A 17,931-nucleotide genomic window follows, 5' to 3' on the forward strand; every position below is an offset into this window, starting at 1 on the left:
TCATTGTTCTTTGGATGATTATGGTAAGTTTAGTAAGAAGATTGTTGGATACCTTTTGATCTTTATAATTAATAGATTGGGTGAAGTTAATTTGAAAAAAGAAATTATCTTTATGATAATTAAAAACTTTTTGATAATATACTGCCTACCAATAAAGATGTTAAATGGAGGAGATTTTCTCCATGTTCTTTGTGTACTATTTTAGACAACAAGATTCGTCCAAACTAGACCTAGGAAAGTGACTCTCACGATCAAAGGAGTTGCTATAGCTTGTATGGATTTTACTGGTTATGGAGGTGTTTTTGAGATAGGTGAATACATTCACAACAATATTTCTTTTCTTGTTATTCAAAATGTTTTATATGATGAGATTCTGAAAGTCATTTTAGTTATTCAGATATTCTAGGATAGAGGTTATAGGCATGCAACTTTTTGAGTTTATGTTCACCGAAACTTCCCACATCTATTGAGAGAGAAATCATTTTGTTGATACATTTTCTAATTTTGAAGTTAACAATAGTAAAATTAAATGAGTTGAATATTTACAGATGACAAAAAATTTCATATTAATGTCTGCATGTAAAATCTTGATGAATATTCTTAATGAATATTTATAAGTAATGAATATAAGTATTTAATAATCTGTTTGCTTATATGATAGTTATGAGTATAATAATTATTGATCTGCGAATACATTACAAATAGTTGTTACTTACAAATAATTATAAGTGAATTTTATTCAATATTTTAAAAAAAAAAGTTCAATTAATCTAAATAAAATTATCAGTGAAGACATATTAGTCATTTAATACTTTACATATATATTTTTTATTTGAACTTGTCAAATTGAAGTTATGTTTTAAGAGATTAATTTTTTAAAATTTGTGTTTTCATGCAACTCATTTTAATTTACTTTTTAAGATACCAAATTTATTTGTAGTGAGTATTTTGATTTGAAATGTTCATCAAAGTTATTATTATTTATCTAAGTTTATCAAAATTATCATTTTTTATTTAAGTTTATATTTTGAAGATTTATTTTTTAATTATTTTATATAAAATTACAATAAATATATAAAAATATTGTAATCATCCATAGGTATATGCAGTTATAAAAACCATTGTTTATTTTCTTTTTCACAAATAACTAACAGATAATGAAACGATTTTTTTAGACAGGACAGATAGTGGGTAAAAGTATTTAACTTGACCTGTTGTGATCCTAAATATTCCTCCACCTTTATTCATTTGAATTTTTATTTATTTTTATAATAGATTTCAAAATTCCTCGTGCTTTGTAGGTTTTTGTATGGAATTTGTTTTACATTTCTCTGCATGGGTTTGATTTTGTCTTCCATACTTTGGTTTTTGTTTTTTTTATAATATGTTTTATGAAATGATAAATGATAGATAAATTATGAAAAACTAGGCTAGTCAATATAAAAAAATTTATAATGATGTTTAATATGATTTTTTTCTTTTAAAATAAAATGTATTATTAGTTAAATTATCCCTTAAAATAGTCAAACAACCATTTCAGATTTTCTTGAAATAATAAAAAAAATAAAAAAATAAAGATATTATTTACACAATTATATAAAAGAGATCACTTTTAAGTGTACACATTTGTTTTTTCTTCTTAATTTTACTCATTAATAAGTAACCATTTTTAAATTAAAATAATTATCTTACAAATTTTACTATTTAATAAGTGTTTGCTTTTTCAATTTCAACATTTGTTTTTCAATTTGATATTGTTTTTAAAATCTAACTTTTGATAATTAAAATAAATATTAATAAGAAAAATTACCGGTAAAATAATTAAAAATGATCTATAACATTATGTAAATTAATGAGGGGTTTGCTAAACTGTGTAAGTTTTTTTTAGTTGGTACATTTTAGCAAAGTTTTTTTTAGGTGGTACATTTTAGCAAAGTGTACCAAGTATTAGTAAACAAAAAAAATTTTATTCATAAAAAAAGACATACTTTAAACATAGGGATATTTTAATAATTTTTATTTTTAATTTAAAATAAAAAATAAAAAAAATCAGAAACACTCACCTAACCTTAACTCACATTCATCAATTATCCAATTTGTTTCTCTCTCATCTCCATCATCTCTCTCACCGCAATCCAATCACGACCTACCACAATCCACACACAATAACCCGTGACATTGCAATTTGTTGCTTTTGCTCTATTCGTTTATTTGTTTTCCACTTTAATAACAAAATAATTGATGATGTTGATGTTTATTTTTTAATAGAGGGTTGTGTTATATCTTTTCCCTTCTGATTGTTATTAAATTTTGTTTTTAAATTTTAGAAGCAGTAGTTTATCTTCAAGGATGTTTGATACTTTGACAATTATGTGGCCTCCCTTGTTTGGTGGCTTCCTTTATTTGCTTTGCTTAACATTTGAATAGCGAAATAACTAATATGAGTTAAAGTCATGTTAATTTGCAAGATGAAGAATCATTATTGGTGTGAAAAATCATTATTCATGTTTATTTTATTTTACTATATTTTTAGGTTGGACTTTTCTCTAAATTTTCACAAGCATAATGACATCCGAAGGAATTGGTAATTGAATTAGGTGTTTTTTAGAGATGATGATTCAACATCCGAAGATGATGAAATTGGAGAGGTTCGTGAAGATGGTGAAATTGAAGAAATCTTGAATGAACCTTTGCCTGAAGGCAAAAATGTCATTGACTCAACTCTTTACAAAGGCAAATTGTTTAACAACGACATCGACGCTTACGATTTCTATTGTTTATTTGCAAAGACTTGTGGTTTTTCAGTTAGATGTGATCATATTTACAAACGAAACAAGAATAACATTGAAGATATATATATATATATATATATATATATATATATATATAAGAGTTTACTTGTCACCGAATAGGTGTTGCTAAACAAATTTTTTTTACTGAAGTAGAAAAACAAAGGAAACGAAAAAGTTCAAGATGTAATTGTAGTGCAAAATTGTTGATATCTAAAAGAACATTTGGCTTTGGGGAAAAATGGATGATTTACATGTTTCAAAAACTCTCATAATCATGCATTATTAGATGAGAAAATCATGGATGAGGCATTGCCTATGGATGTCGTTATCAATACATCATTGATAACATTTATTTTGTTATTAATCACTGATTCTGAAGTAAGACTAAAGTACATAAATGTTAAATGATTTACTAAAAATGTAAAAAACTTTAGAATGCACTCGTTGTTTTGGATGATTGACATTCGTTTGCAGTAATTGCTTTATTACACTCACTCTTTAAAAAACTTTAGAATTACAGCTAAAAGCCAATTTTGACATCGTTGCTTTATTACACTCCCTCTTTACATGGGAAAAATTAACAATAAGCCCAAAACTATGATAGTACTCGATGACATATACTTGAATCACATGTACTTTGTGTCAAGAATTACTCATACTTGAGTGAATCAATAAGCCCACAATAATTTCAATAAACTAAATGGATAACAAATTTCAATAATTGCAATTTGCATTCTAAATGGGATTGTATGTGATGGAATAACGCTTGAGAACTCTTCATCTTTTTGTATTTTACATTTTTCAGTGTATTGTACTTTTAGTTTGTAAGGAGCATGAGTCTTATAAATACCCATCTCCACCATTGTATTCAACACTTTTGAAGAGAATTGAATTTCTAAAATCAAAATTAATTCTCTCTTGAAAGTCAGGCTAGAGAGTCCAAAGACTTTCTCTAGCCACATTCCAAGCACACACATCCATTTTCATTTCTCCATTATTCCATTTGTGCTTCTCTCTCCTTCATCTATGTTGCATCACCTATCAGCTACCACATCCTTACACGTGTATGCGCTTCATTGCGTTAGCGTCCAGTGTATCAGCCACACACATCTTCATTTGGCATTCATTCTCTCGCTACCTCGCCACATTTCATTTTCGTTCTTGCCTTCTATGTCTACGAGAGTGTTCGTCTTTCTTGAGAGCTCATCTCCTCCAACAATTCTTCATCGCAGATCCACTTCTTCATATTTGTAAGTTTCATTTTCTTCACAGTTTCATTTTCTTCACAGTTTCATAATCTCTTGTCACTTTCCTTCTACTTTCACCGATAAGAAGCCTTTTTCAATAGATTAAAATCCATTTTCCATTGATTAAACACCTTTAATCCATTTGATCTTCATTATCCATCGTTCAATCTTCGTTTTGAACCGATTAATCGGTTCATTTTGAGCTTCTTCCCCTTTCTAGGGTTCCTTCGATCTAGATTATGGTTCTCTGAGTTCCTTCTCAGATTTGATCTGTTCTCTTTCGGTTTCTCTCTTCCAACAGTGTCTAGGGTTTTCACAAGGTTATCTCACTTAGGTTTTCTTATATTCTCTTTTGATCTCAAGTTTTCATATTATTTCGCTGCGTATTTCACTCTCAGAAGAAGCTTGAGGAGTTCGAATAACATTTGTACAACTATAGTCAGTTTTCTCCTCAAGCGTTCCCATCAATACGTATACTGGATAACAAGTATAATATAATATCTACCCTAAAGCAATTATTTTTCTTCTTTGTTTGATCTTTAAGTATTATAACTCCTTTCCTTTTTTCTCTTTAGTAGCTCCAAGAATTTGTCTATCATTGTTTTTACTTCCTCTCTTTTTTCTTTAGTAGCTTTAACTTCTTTGATGCTGAACCATAAAAGGAAACATCCTTTAAAACAAAACTTCATCAAATATTCAGTCAATATTAGAGATATCAGCAAAAGAGCAAACAATATTGACAAGAGGAAATTGAACTAATACAACAAAGACAATTGGCATCAAAGACTTTAACCATTTTTACATGAAACATGCAATTGATTTTTCTCACAAGCATTTTCACAAACACCTTTTGTGCTTACTATCAATGGCGCGATTGGTTGCTAGGGTGGTGGCTGCCGAATGTTGTCATGGTGGGCTGCTCGTTGGTCGTCGTCGGGACGCTAGTGAGTGAACTGCTAGCAGGTCGCGACTATTGTCGTGGTTGTTGGTTGTTGTTGGGCGTTGGGTTGGTTGTCTTACCGACGGTTGGACCATTGTTGGCTGAGAGACGACGACCGAGGTTGGTGCTATTGTAGGGATGGAAGATAGAAGGTTGGAGTGAGAGAGATGAAAGAGAAAGGGTTGAGATGAATGATGGATGAGAGAGAGGTGAGTAAGAAAGAGAAAGGGTTCAGAAGAATGATGGATGAGAGAGAGGTGAGTAAGGGTTTGGGGGTTTCTTGTTTTTTTTTTGTTAGTTTTGAAAATGGAAATTATTCAAATACCCTTGAACTTAAAACTTAGAATTCATAATATTTGAGAGTATTTTTGTTAACTAAAATTGGGTACACTATACTAAAGTGTACAAACTAAAAAAAGCACATTCCTTAAGTTAGCAAACTCAAATTAATAGTATTTATTTTTATAATAATTTTATTATTTTTTTAAAAAGTTAAACACTAACTAAAATAGAAACAACTATGACAAATTATTGATAACTAATTTAATTTGTCAAAATTCACACGGTAAGATTTTAATTTGACTACTTGTGACAAAAGCATGTAAAAACTTATAAATATAAAAATAAATTATGAAAAAAAAACGGTGTAAGAAAATAAAATGTGTTTTTTCTTGTAAAATTTAAATTATTAATTATCTATGTAATATTTGAAAATTTGATTTCACTAACAAATGTTGTTAGCAATTGTGTATTCTTTAGGTGTTCTTTTATTTATTTATTTTTTCATTTTGATGAAAGTTGTCTTCATCTAAATCTAGTTTTTTCTTTTTCTTTATTTTCTCTCATTCATTTTGAATTTTTTTTACCTCTTTTAATAGATTCCACCAACTAAAAGAATATTAATAGATTATTTTAATAAAATTTGATTAAGAGTATTTTTTTCATTAAAATTTTCCTATTCTTAATTTTTCTGAGTATTTTAAAGTTATATGGAGACAAATTATTCCTTTCTCAACTAATTCATTCACACTAACAATACATCTCTATATTTACATTTAATCTTAAACTAATACACATAAACAAAAGAGTCTTTTTTTACTTCTAACCCTTGTAAATTTAACTTCAATTTACATTGGTGGAAATGGTCCCTAATGTAAATTTATGTTGAACTTATAATAATTAGACATAAAAAATCAGACGTAAAAAGTCTTTGTTCGATGTAAATCTTTTTTAAAATTTCAATGTGAGTCATTCTTCATACCTTTCCCTACATGAAAAAGCTACAGGTTAGGTTATTTTATCTGGTGACGAAGGTTGTGCATTGTGGGATTTGTACTAGTGACCAAAAGAAGTTACTTTTTCATTCTTTTGCGAGTTTACTCGTGATACAACTTTCTCTCCATTTATTTTGTTACATTAGTTTCCTGTATTTCGTGACTATTTTTTGGGAACTCCATCGTTGTTATGCATGAATGTCCTCTTTATTTGTGTTGTGTTGAATATGAGTTTTACGATTTAGGGATTAGGTTTTGTTTAAGTTTTTTTATTAAAGTCTTAAAACTAGTTTAACTAGTTTTAATATGCATTTTAGGTTTTCTTATTGTAAAAATTCATATAAAACATAATGAAATTGATTTATTAGTTTATATTTAGATTTATTAGTTATTTAAATTATAAATTTCTGTGTAAACATTAAGTAAATCTTATTTCTTGTCTAAGATTTAGTGCAACTGATTGAAAAATAATCATTTGTGTTAAATGTTGAATTGCTTGATTGGACAATTTGGAAGAAATATTTTTCATAATTTGCTAATACATGTACATTGTAAATCTATACATAATTTTGATAAAATTTTGATTCAAATCATTTTATGTTGTTCTCCGAATACATACTTGATTATGGTCATGAATGACTACTTTCATTTTGTGTACTTTGGAGATCAATGCGAAATGTTACAAAATTTTTATTAGATATGTGAAGATAGATTTATTTGTGTACATGTTAGAGAATTATGGAAAATGTTTCTCATATGGGTAGGGTCTGACCTTGTGAGAATTACAAATGTGAGAATAATGCAGCTTGTTACCAATATAGCTATGATCAAAGTTGGATGTATGCACGTCGTGTTAGTGAAAACTATGAAAAATGGGTTAAGTTTGTATATTATGTTGAGGAACACGCAACGCTTATGAAGGAGACATATTATTATCCTTGTGCTTGTTAAGACAAGATTGTTTATAAGAATGAATCGTCTCACGTCGTCATATGTTTTGAAGTTTAACAAATAACAATAATTATCATATGACAAAATGTTATCTTTGTGGAAAATAATATAGTTGAAAGATAAATGTTATGTGAAAAAGATATCATTGAAAGAAAATGACTCTTATAAAAAAGTATTGAGAAGAACACAATGTTTTAATAAAAGATTTAGTCAACGTACTAATATCTTAGTGGACGGACTACCAAACGATTTTCTCACAAAATGCATCAATGTGTTATATGAGAGTCTTATTAAACACACTCTTGGTATACTTTGCTAAACAATATTAGACAAGCTTTCACTATAATGTACAAAATGATGATTTTGGTAAACATGCTAAAAGATATAAACATTGTTCCAGAAACATGCATTGAAAGACATCTTACTAAACGTTCTCTTGAACCAAACTAATGTCATTAAACAAAACACTATTAGTAAACACCTTATATAGGTCAAACAACCTTGTACCAAACGACATTTTCATCCAACGATGAAACCTTGATTAACTGCTTGGTATCTCTACATAAATGCTTAAACGATCAAATCTTGCTTGACCAATAGAAAACTTGAAAGCTTATAGTTGTTCTGAACACGCATTAAAGAGCATTAAAGGCACAATGTTTCAAAACAGTAAAAGTGATAAGAAAAAGGACATATCTGACTCCATGCATATCTATTATATTATTAACAATTACCTATGTCAAGTATCCACTTGCTCTATCATATACAAGCCAAAAGTAAACGTTAGAGACAAAGAATACATTCACGAAATGTTATCTCAATCAAAAGTCATGTTGAAGAGTTCGTACAACCTATTTTTGATAAAGTACTAAAAAATCATGTCTGCTCTGACAAGTTGTCTTTAACTTACGACTACTACACATGAAAAGGATAAGAAAATATGAAGATAAAAAACAAGTATTATCTAACGAACATTTTCTTGAAGCCTAAAAATTGAAGATCATTTAAGAGAAAATTAAGAGAATAAGCACACGAATACGAAAGAAATCATCTAAGAAAAAAAACAAGTTCAAAAGAAAACAAAATACTCTTTAGCTTCATAGAATCATAAGCTTACATTGTAAGAAGAGAGAAAACTCAAAAAAGTCTCTTAGATTGAATTGTATTGTAAACATATTCTCTATGTGAGAGTAATCGTCTAAGAACCTGTAAGTGATCTGATTGATTGCACATTCTGAAGAGAATACAAACAGTTAACGATTAACTCAGTGGAATTAAGTGATAGATAGACGGGTTTGTCTAGTGGAAACCAGAAGAGGGTGAAACTCCATTAGACAGCATATCACGAAGGTACGAGGATTGTCTAGGGATATTGATAACGGTTCAAAAACCATTATTTTTATACTTAATTTTGATACTTCATGCACCCTTCTTTACTTAGAAGCTTGCTTGGACTCATGATTTTGCTTTAGTTTTGTGAATAAGAGAGTTGAGGATATGCTTTTTGATTTTATCACTAAATTCCCTTGATTTTGTAGGTTTTTGGAATGATTTGAAAGAACTGTTGAAGTATCAAGGAGTTGCAGTGCAGAAAAGTCAACCAGAATGCAGAAAAGTCAACCAGTCAACCAAAAAAGTCAACTAGTCAACCAAAATGCTGAAAAAGACAATTAGAGCGAGTTTTGGGCCAGTTTTCTACTATTTTATGATCTGCTTTGGGCTTGGACCCGTTTTTTGTTATTTTTATGTCCTATTTAAAGACCCAAATGTCTTAGGGTTTGTATCTTTTGATGGCTTAAGCACAAAAACACACTTTTCACCCCTTGGGGGTAGATTTGGGGATGATGACGACTCTCCTCTTCTCTTTCTCGGGTTTTTCTATCTCTTTCATTCTTTCATTCCATTGTTCATCTAGTTTTTCTATGACGATGGAGAACTAAACCTTTATTGTTGTTGGGGAATCAATGTAATCCTTTGAAACTCTCATGTATTGAATTTGTTCTTCAAGATCTTTTAAAGATACATGCTTTCTTTCATTAATTGTTAGGGTTTTTCCTCTTTGCTCTAAGCATGCATTGTATAACTCATTCGATGTCATGATTATTGATTTTTTTGATATGGACACATACGGGGAAATCTAGATCTGGGAAATCTCTCCCAATAGTAGTATAAACCTAGACATAAGAGTATGATGGTTGGTTGCCTTTAAGCTTCTGTGCTTTATAATGCATGAGTAATTGCTAAGGAGACAAGACATGGTAAACTAGTGATTATGATTAGGCTTTCTTCGCTGAGATATCGGGTTTAAGGTAATTTAGAAAGTGGCATTAACATTAATGAAGAAAGACAAATTCATAAATACATGAGAGTAAATTAGGTGAAATCTAAACCCCAACAACAATATCATCAACTTCATTCATTCATTCTTGTGTTTAGCCTCAATTGATCAAATTGCATTCATGTTTATTTTATTGCATTTGCATTCAAAAACCCCAAAATATTTCTTTAGAGTCTTAATTAGTTGAGTAATCACATAACTGTTTAGTGCCGTGAGTCTCCTGGAAAACGATACTTGATCTTACCAGTTTTTATTACTTGATACGATTCGGTTACACTTGCGGAGGGTAAACAGATATCGGGAGTAGTGAAAAATACTATACAACTAGGAGTGGGTGATGAAGTACTTGAAAAACACTAGAAGGGGGTTTGAATAGTTTTATTGGAAACCTTTTTCGCAACCGATATAATAGCACTCTTATCGAGCATCAAAGGATTTTACATAAGTTGTTAAACGCTCGACTTTGGAAATTTAATTAAACAATGAGTTCTTTCCGAGTGCGTTTTAGTCATTAAAAGGATTTGTTGCAACGTTTTAATAAAGTTTGCTTTTTAATCAAGAATTGTTTAACATAATGAACTTTTATATAAAAAATAAAGTGCAACTATAGGTTTTGTAAGAGAAGCATTTAAAAGGAATATAGCAATAAGCACACAATTATTTTTTACTGGTTTGCTCCACCGAGCTACGTCAAGTTTCCTCTAACACCTTAAAGGATTCCACTATAATCTTCAACAAGATTACAACTAAGTATTCTCACTACTTCTGGTATCCCTAGTTACTCCAATTAACCATTATTACTCTGACTAGTTGAGTTTCACCCACTCCTGATTGCTCAATATTCTTCACCACTCCTGATATCCCTAGACAATCCAGATATCTTTCTTATATGTTTTCTAGTTGAGTTTCACCTACTTCTGATTTCCACTAGACACACCCGTCTAGCTACCGTTTAACTTCTCAAGTTAAACGTTAGAGTTCTAACTACTCCCAATTTCCACTAGACAACTTGTCTAGCTACCATTTAACTCCTCAAACTTAAATGTAAAGTGTTTTAATTCTCTTTAGAATTTACAATCAAAATATTGATTACAAGTCCTTAGACAATAACTCTCACAGAGAAGATATGTGTTCAATTCAATTCAATCTAATAGACTTACTGAGTGTTTTTCTCTCTTCCTTCTTCTTACAATCGTAAATGAAGCTTGAGAGTGTTTTTAATCTTGAGCTTTTTCTCTTCTTAGATATTTTCTTTTGCGTTTGTGAGCTTTTCTCTTGCCTATGTTCGCTTATGGCCTTTTTTTCTGTATGTTATTCTCTTAATTCTTTCTTTGAATCATCTTCTATTTAAAGGCTTCTAAAAAATATATCTGCTAGACAAAGATTTGGCCTTGATTCTTGAGTCTTCTTAGTCTTTTCGTGTAAAACAGTCGTTGGTTAAAGTCAACTTGTCAAAGTATGCTTACTTTTTCAGTACTTTGACAAAAGTATGAGTACTATTTATCTGGCACGACTTCTTATGGAGAGAACATTTCATGAATATCTTCTTTGTTCCTAATGCTCACTTCTGATTTGTATAGGATGGAGTAGATGCATACGTGTAATAGGCAATCTGCACAAAGTAGATGTTTTCACTTTTCTTATTTTTAAACGTTGAACATTTAATGGCATTTAATGTTTGTTCAGAATAACAAAGTTCTTTTTTGTGTTTTCTACCGTTCAGGTAGGATTTTGTCATTTAAGCTTCAGATACCAAGTATTTGATTGAAGACTTCATCATTAGATGAAGTGAATCATTTAGCACATAGTATCATCTAGCCTTTGTAAACGCTTTAAGATTTTTCTCTACTCTATTTAGTACATGCATTTAACAAGGTGTTTTCTAACATAAGTTTTCAGAACATCATTTGAGACTTTCAACATGCTTTCCAAAAACATTTTCCTAACACCTATACCTACTTAACCATATTGAGAGTTTGACTGATTACCGTCTGGTACAATATAACATTTGCGTTTAGCTAAACTCTCATTGACGCTTTAACTTGGGAATCGTTTAGTGGTGCATCCAATTTATGCCTAAGTGTTTTTCTAAGACTCTCATTGACGCTTTAACTTGGGAATCGTTTAGTGGTGCATCCAATTTATGCCTAAGTGTTTTTCTAAGACTCTCATTGACGCTTTAACTTGGGAATCGTTTATTGGTGCGTCCAATTTTTGCCTAAGTGTTTTTCTAAGACTTTACCTAAGTTATTTGATTTTCTTTAGAGTATTTTCATTCATCACCTATATTCCAGCTATTTTGATATTCTAGTGATAACATTATCATATGTTCACTTCGTTTAATGTTGTTTTTTCAACTTCAAAATATATGAGAACGTTTAGATAGTTCTATCTTATAGACGATCTTGTCTTAACAGGTGATACTTGGTTCTAGTCAAAGTAAAGGGGGTTACTAGGATTAACTAGGTGATACCAAGAGTGGTACGAATACTCAATTGTAATCTCATTGAACATTATAGTGGAACCCACTACGAGATCTTAGAGTAGAACTGGACGTAGCTCAGTGAAGTGAACTAGTACAAAATAACTGTGTATTTATTACTTTAGCCTTGCAAAAAGTTTTACTTATAAACTACACAGCTGCTTGTTAACACAATTGTTTATAAAAGCTTTTGTCACTAAATGTTATCCTTATTAAGAGTCGTCTTTATCAAAACACTATAGTATATTTGTCTAAACGATTGGAAAATATTTTATCTCTGAACTTGCATTTCAAACAAAACTTTATAACTCAAGCTTATGAAAACTTTTATAAACCATTTAATTTTTAACAAAGTCGTTAAACTACCTTTTGACGAAAAGTTTTACATAACATTATTTAACCCCTCCCCTTCTAGTGTTTTCCAGGAATTTCAATGCTCGTTGTCTAAATTAGATACGTTAGGATTTGGGCGAAATATGTCATCACATGTTCATATTTGTTAGGAGTTATACAATTTAGACTTGACATTAAGAATTATTAGACAAACCTACTACGTCAAGAAAAACAAAATATGTTTAAGAATAAATGAGTGATTATTTAAAGGATATGATACATGATGTTGGTGAAGAAAATTTTGGAAGAGCTCATTTGTATGTTTGTTTGAAGTCTGATTCAACAGATTAATTATTCTCAAGATGCACTAGTTTTACACGATTGTCGATAACTTTGAAATTCTTCAGTTTAAAAGTAAGAAATGAATGAACTAATCACTAGTGCAGAAAGGGCTTTAGACGTATGTTATTTTGGGCTTTTAACGTCTGATCTATGTTCGACGTCTATATGGGTGACGTTAATGAGACGTTGGACCCAATAGGTCAGACGTCTATATAGACATCCAATCCATACAGGTCAGACGTCCATATAGACGTCTGACACTATAGATCAGACGTCTAAAATGTCGTCGTATTTCATTGGATCTTTTTCCGGTTGGGGCCTCTTGGGTTGCTCCTGGCTCATGGTGATTCGAGTTTAGAACTTTATATTTTAGTTGAAGAGAATGTATTGTACGTTTTATTTGTATTGGATGGTTTTAAAAACATAGTGGAGAGAATTGGCGGAGTGCAAAACGCAAGAAATCGCCGCCCAAGAACGCCGCCCAAGGACACGAGCAAAATTGCACCAAAACCCAACGAAAACACATTTTAATCGGTTCAAATGAAAGATAATGCATCAAAGAGTGATGTAATCGGAGTAAAATTAACTTAACACGGTGCAAAAGTGAGAAAACGAACTTGAAAAGCGTAACCCGAGAGAAAACGCGAGGAAGATGATGACCATTAAGTGCGCGTAATTGTTGCCTCGCGTTCGTGGTATTTTAATGCAGCCATATAGAAGTCGGTTCCCCCCACATCAGACGTCTATATGGCTTTAGAAGCTAGATTGGCGGGATCTGACGTCTAAATGAAGTTAAAAAGTGACTTTTTAGATTTCAAAAATGAGTATATAAAAGTCGGTTCCCCCCACATCAAACGTCTATATGACTGTAGAAGTCAGATTGGCGGGATCTGACGTCTAAATAGAGTTAAAAAGTGACTTTTTAGATTTCAAAAATGAGTATATAGAAATCGCTTCCCCCACATCGGACGTCTATATGGCTGTAGAAGTCGGATTGGCGGGATCTGACGTCTAAATTGAGTTAAAAAGTGACTTTTTAGATTTCAAAAATGAGTATATAGAAGTCGATTCCCCCTTACATCGAACGTCTATATGGCTGTAGAAGTCGGATTGGCGGGATCTAATATCTAAATGAAGTCAAAAAGTGACTTTTTAGATTTAAAAAATGAGTATATAGAAGTCGGTTCCCCCCACATCGAACGTCTATATGGCTGTAGAAGATGGATTGGCGGGATCTGACGTCTAAATGGAGTCAAAAAGTGACTTTTTAGATTTCAAAAATGAGTATATAGAAGTTGGTTCCCTCCATATCGGACGTCTATATGGCTGTAGAAGTCGGATTGGCGGGATCTGACGTCTAAATGGAGTCAAAAAGTGACTTTTTAGATTTCAAAAATGAGTATATAGAAGTTTGTTCCCCCCACATCAGTCTTCTATATGGCTGTAGAAGTCGGATTGGCAGGATCGGACGTCTAAATGGAGTCAAAAAAATGACTTTTTAGATTTCAAAAATGAGTATATAGAAGTCTGTTCCCCCACATTAGACGTTTATATGACTTTAGACGTCTGTTCCCTCCAGAACAAACGTCTATATGGTTGTTTTATTTATGAAAAATGCCACCAGTCATTTTTTACGTTGGATATTCGAGGGTCGGATGTCTAAAGGGTGACATTAAAGGCCTTTTCTGCACTAGTGAATAAAAGTTTCATAGAATTGTTTTGAGTGTTTGAAGGATATACTTCTAAAAAATAACACATTACTTAAACATAACTATGAGGCGAAGAAAATTCTATGTGCAATGGATTTAGAGTACAAAAAAAGATATATGCATGCCCTAAATGATTATGTATTATACAGAGACGAGTTTGTTGCAATGAAGGTGTGTCTAACATGTAGATTATCACGGTTTAAAAAGAAAATTAATGGAAGTAGTGTTGATGAAGAAACATATAGTCTCCCTAATTAAGTGTTCTGGTATGTTCTCGTAATACTTAGTTTAAAACAATTGTTTATCATTAAAGAAGATGTAAAACACCTGACATGACATGTAGATGAAATAAAGTGTGACAATCTTCTTTGACACCTAATTGATTCTCCATAATGGAAAAGATTGATGAAACATTTCTAGAATTTGTAGAGTCAAGAAACTTAAGACTTGAACTTGGTATATAGATTGTATGAATCCTTATAGAAATTTAAGTAGTAAACATAGTTCATGGTTGTTGATGATTTGCAATCTTCCTCCTTCATTGTGCATAAAGAGAATATATATATGATAATTTTATGATAATTTTGGGTCATAAACAACTAGAAAATAACATTGATTTGTACCTAAAGCCGTTGATTGATAATTTGAAACTATTGTGAGAAAAAGATGTTAATGTGTTTAACTCGTATGGTCAAGAAAATTTCTGTTTCTCATACAATTTTTCGTTCTCTCTCCATTCCATTTGTTAATCAATTTGTTTAATATTACAAAGTTCATCAAGATCTCTAAGATACTTTTTCTCTTTTATTACAAATTTGATAACACATTTTTTTAACAATTTTTTTCAAATTATATATTATATTTGAGGAAATTAAATCTTAATTTCATTCAATCAAATATTTTTGGACATGATTTTATTATTTATACCTTTTTAATATTCTTATTTGTTATTTACCTTTTTATATGAAAATATCTCAATTTTAAATATTTAATCGCATAAATCCCTTAAAATGTATGACTACTTTATACTGAATAATTAATAATATCATATTTTTTTTGTTATAATTTTTATTTTTATAAAAATATTATTTAATTAATATTTGAAACCATATGAAAATATCTCAATTTTAAATATTTAATCGCATAAATCCCTTAAAATATGACTACGTTATATTGAATCATTAATAATATCATATTTTTTTGTTATAGTTTTTATTTTTATAAAAATATTATTTAATTAATATTTGAAACCATAAGGAAGAAAATATGGGCTATCCATTATTTCACGAAAATGATAATGAGACAATAATATTTTTTGTTATAATTTTTATTTTTATAAAAATATTATTTAATTAATATTTGAAACAGGGAGAAAATATGAGTCATCCATTATTTCACGAAAATGATAATGAGATAATAATTTTATACAGTTAAATACGCAGACAAAAATAAAGATAAATATATCTATAATGAAAATAAGATAATGAGACTCGTATCTGCTTTATCTTATTGTCATTCCTAATTTAAATATTGGATGACATCTAAATTTGATAAAGAGAATCTATTTAATAAATATTAAATACAATGTTGTTATGCTGTTTTTATATTATGAAATTTGTAATTTTTGTTAGTTCTATATAATTTGCTCAAATGTAAATTTATTTAATGAATCTTAATATGAAATCAATAAACTAATTTCTTATATATATATATAATATATATATATATATATATTACATTTTAGGTTATATAATATATATATATATATATATATATATATATATATATATATATATATATATATTACATTTTAGGTTTAGAAAATGGTTTTTGACGAGGAGAGAAAGTTTTTGTATAACTAATTGACATGTATGTATATTATGCTTGGGTTGAAATTTTGATATACTTTTGACTATATAAACTCTGCTGAATATTGTACACATGTGATCTGAATTTTATGTATGTATAGCTATTTTGGGATTTACAAATGTAAATGCCTTTAATTCTCAAATCTACACCCTTTACAAATGCTAATAAAATCATTTGGTCACAAAATACAATATTTATAAATTAAAAATAGTAATATTAAAAAAAAATGAAGGGTATAATATTTTGTCTAGAAAAAAAGATATATGTTATCTGTAACAGAAATTATCTAAAGTTGAGTAAACAAATAATAACAATACAATACATAGTTTTTGTTGATATAATATTGTTTAAATTTAAAAATAAATTGAAATTGAAATTAAAATTAATCGACACATACATAACAATAATTCTTTAGCTCTTGACCATTTTGAGAAATTATTATTCCTAAATATTTTTTTCTCACTTTTGAAATTATGATTAAGAGACTTAAGCTCTCTTTATTTGAACTAATACTACGTCGGTCATTGTTTAATAATAATAAATTATATTAAAATAAAATTATATATAAATAAATTAATGTTTAAAGATAAATATTTTAAATTATTAAATGAAGAATGACAAAAGGAAAAACTCATTTGGGGTCATGGCATTTGTCTTTTGTTCAAAACGAGATCATTTTTTCATTTTAATAAATTCTTTTGAGTTATAATTTCTTTAAAGAAGTTATAATGAAATTTTTTCATGTGATATTATATATTTATCTGATCAATTTCAAACGATTAATCATCACCTAAACAGTCTAACTTCATTATTAATAACTCTTTAGTCTGAGTTTCTTTAGATTAATCATTTTAAGTCGAGCTAATTAGACAGAGTTCCTTTGATTGACTACTCTGATCACATGAGATGATATAACAATTATAAAATTGTCAAATTAATAATGGTATGACTTTCATATTCATATATCATATATTAATATTATATTAAATGATCATTACTAATTTTAACATCTTAGTACCTTTTATAGATACTATTTGAACAATTTAAATATACATAACACTGAAAACTAGTCATTAAAAACTATTTAAAGTCTAATTAGACTTAAAGACTTGTACGACGTAAAAACATATATTATTAAAGAAAATATAGCATAAATTATAGTTATAAATTAATTTTTATAAATTGTGTTTACATATATGTTTATAATAAAGAAATGTTATAATTGTGTTACTTGGTGGTGGTTGTGTACGTGAGAATAATTAATGATAGTTTGGAGATTGCGTTACATAAAACTACGTTTGATTTCTGAAAGTATGTCATGAGTTGTCAGATTTGTGTTATCGTGGGTGTATGTATGCATGCCTTTTGCTTGTTAAATAAACCAGGAGTGAGTGAAGAAGGTACTCTAACTGCTCCTGCTTCCATTGTACAACACAAATTTCATTCTGACATGTTCTCTTTCTTTACATTTCAATATTTATACTTTTTTAATTCTAATACCATTATTTCATTAATCAAATTCCAGGTTGAAATAAATTTCTATAAATATTATTTAAATAAATTATTTCCATGTAAAATATTTCAAAATAACAATTATAAGTTTAAATATTTTATATTTTATTTAAAAAGGCTAAATATAATAAAGTGTTGACGT

The sequence above is a fragment of the Vigna angularis genome, chromosome 1 (genome assembly GCF_016808095.1).
Source record: "Vigna angularis cultivar LongXiaoDou No.4 chromosome 1, ASM1680809v1, whole genome shotgun sequence".
Taxonomy (NCBI): Eukaryota; Viridiplantae; Streptophyta; class Magnoliopsida; order Fabales; family Fabaceae; genus Vigna; species Vigna angularis.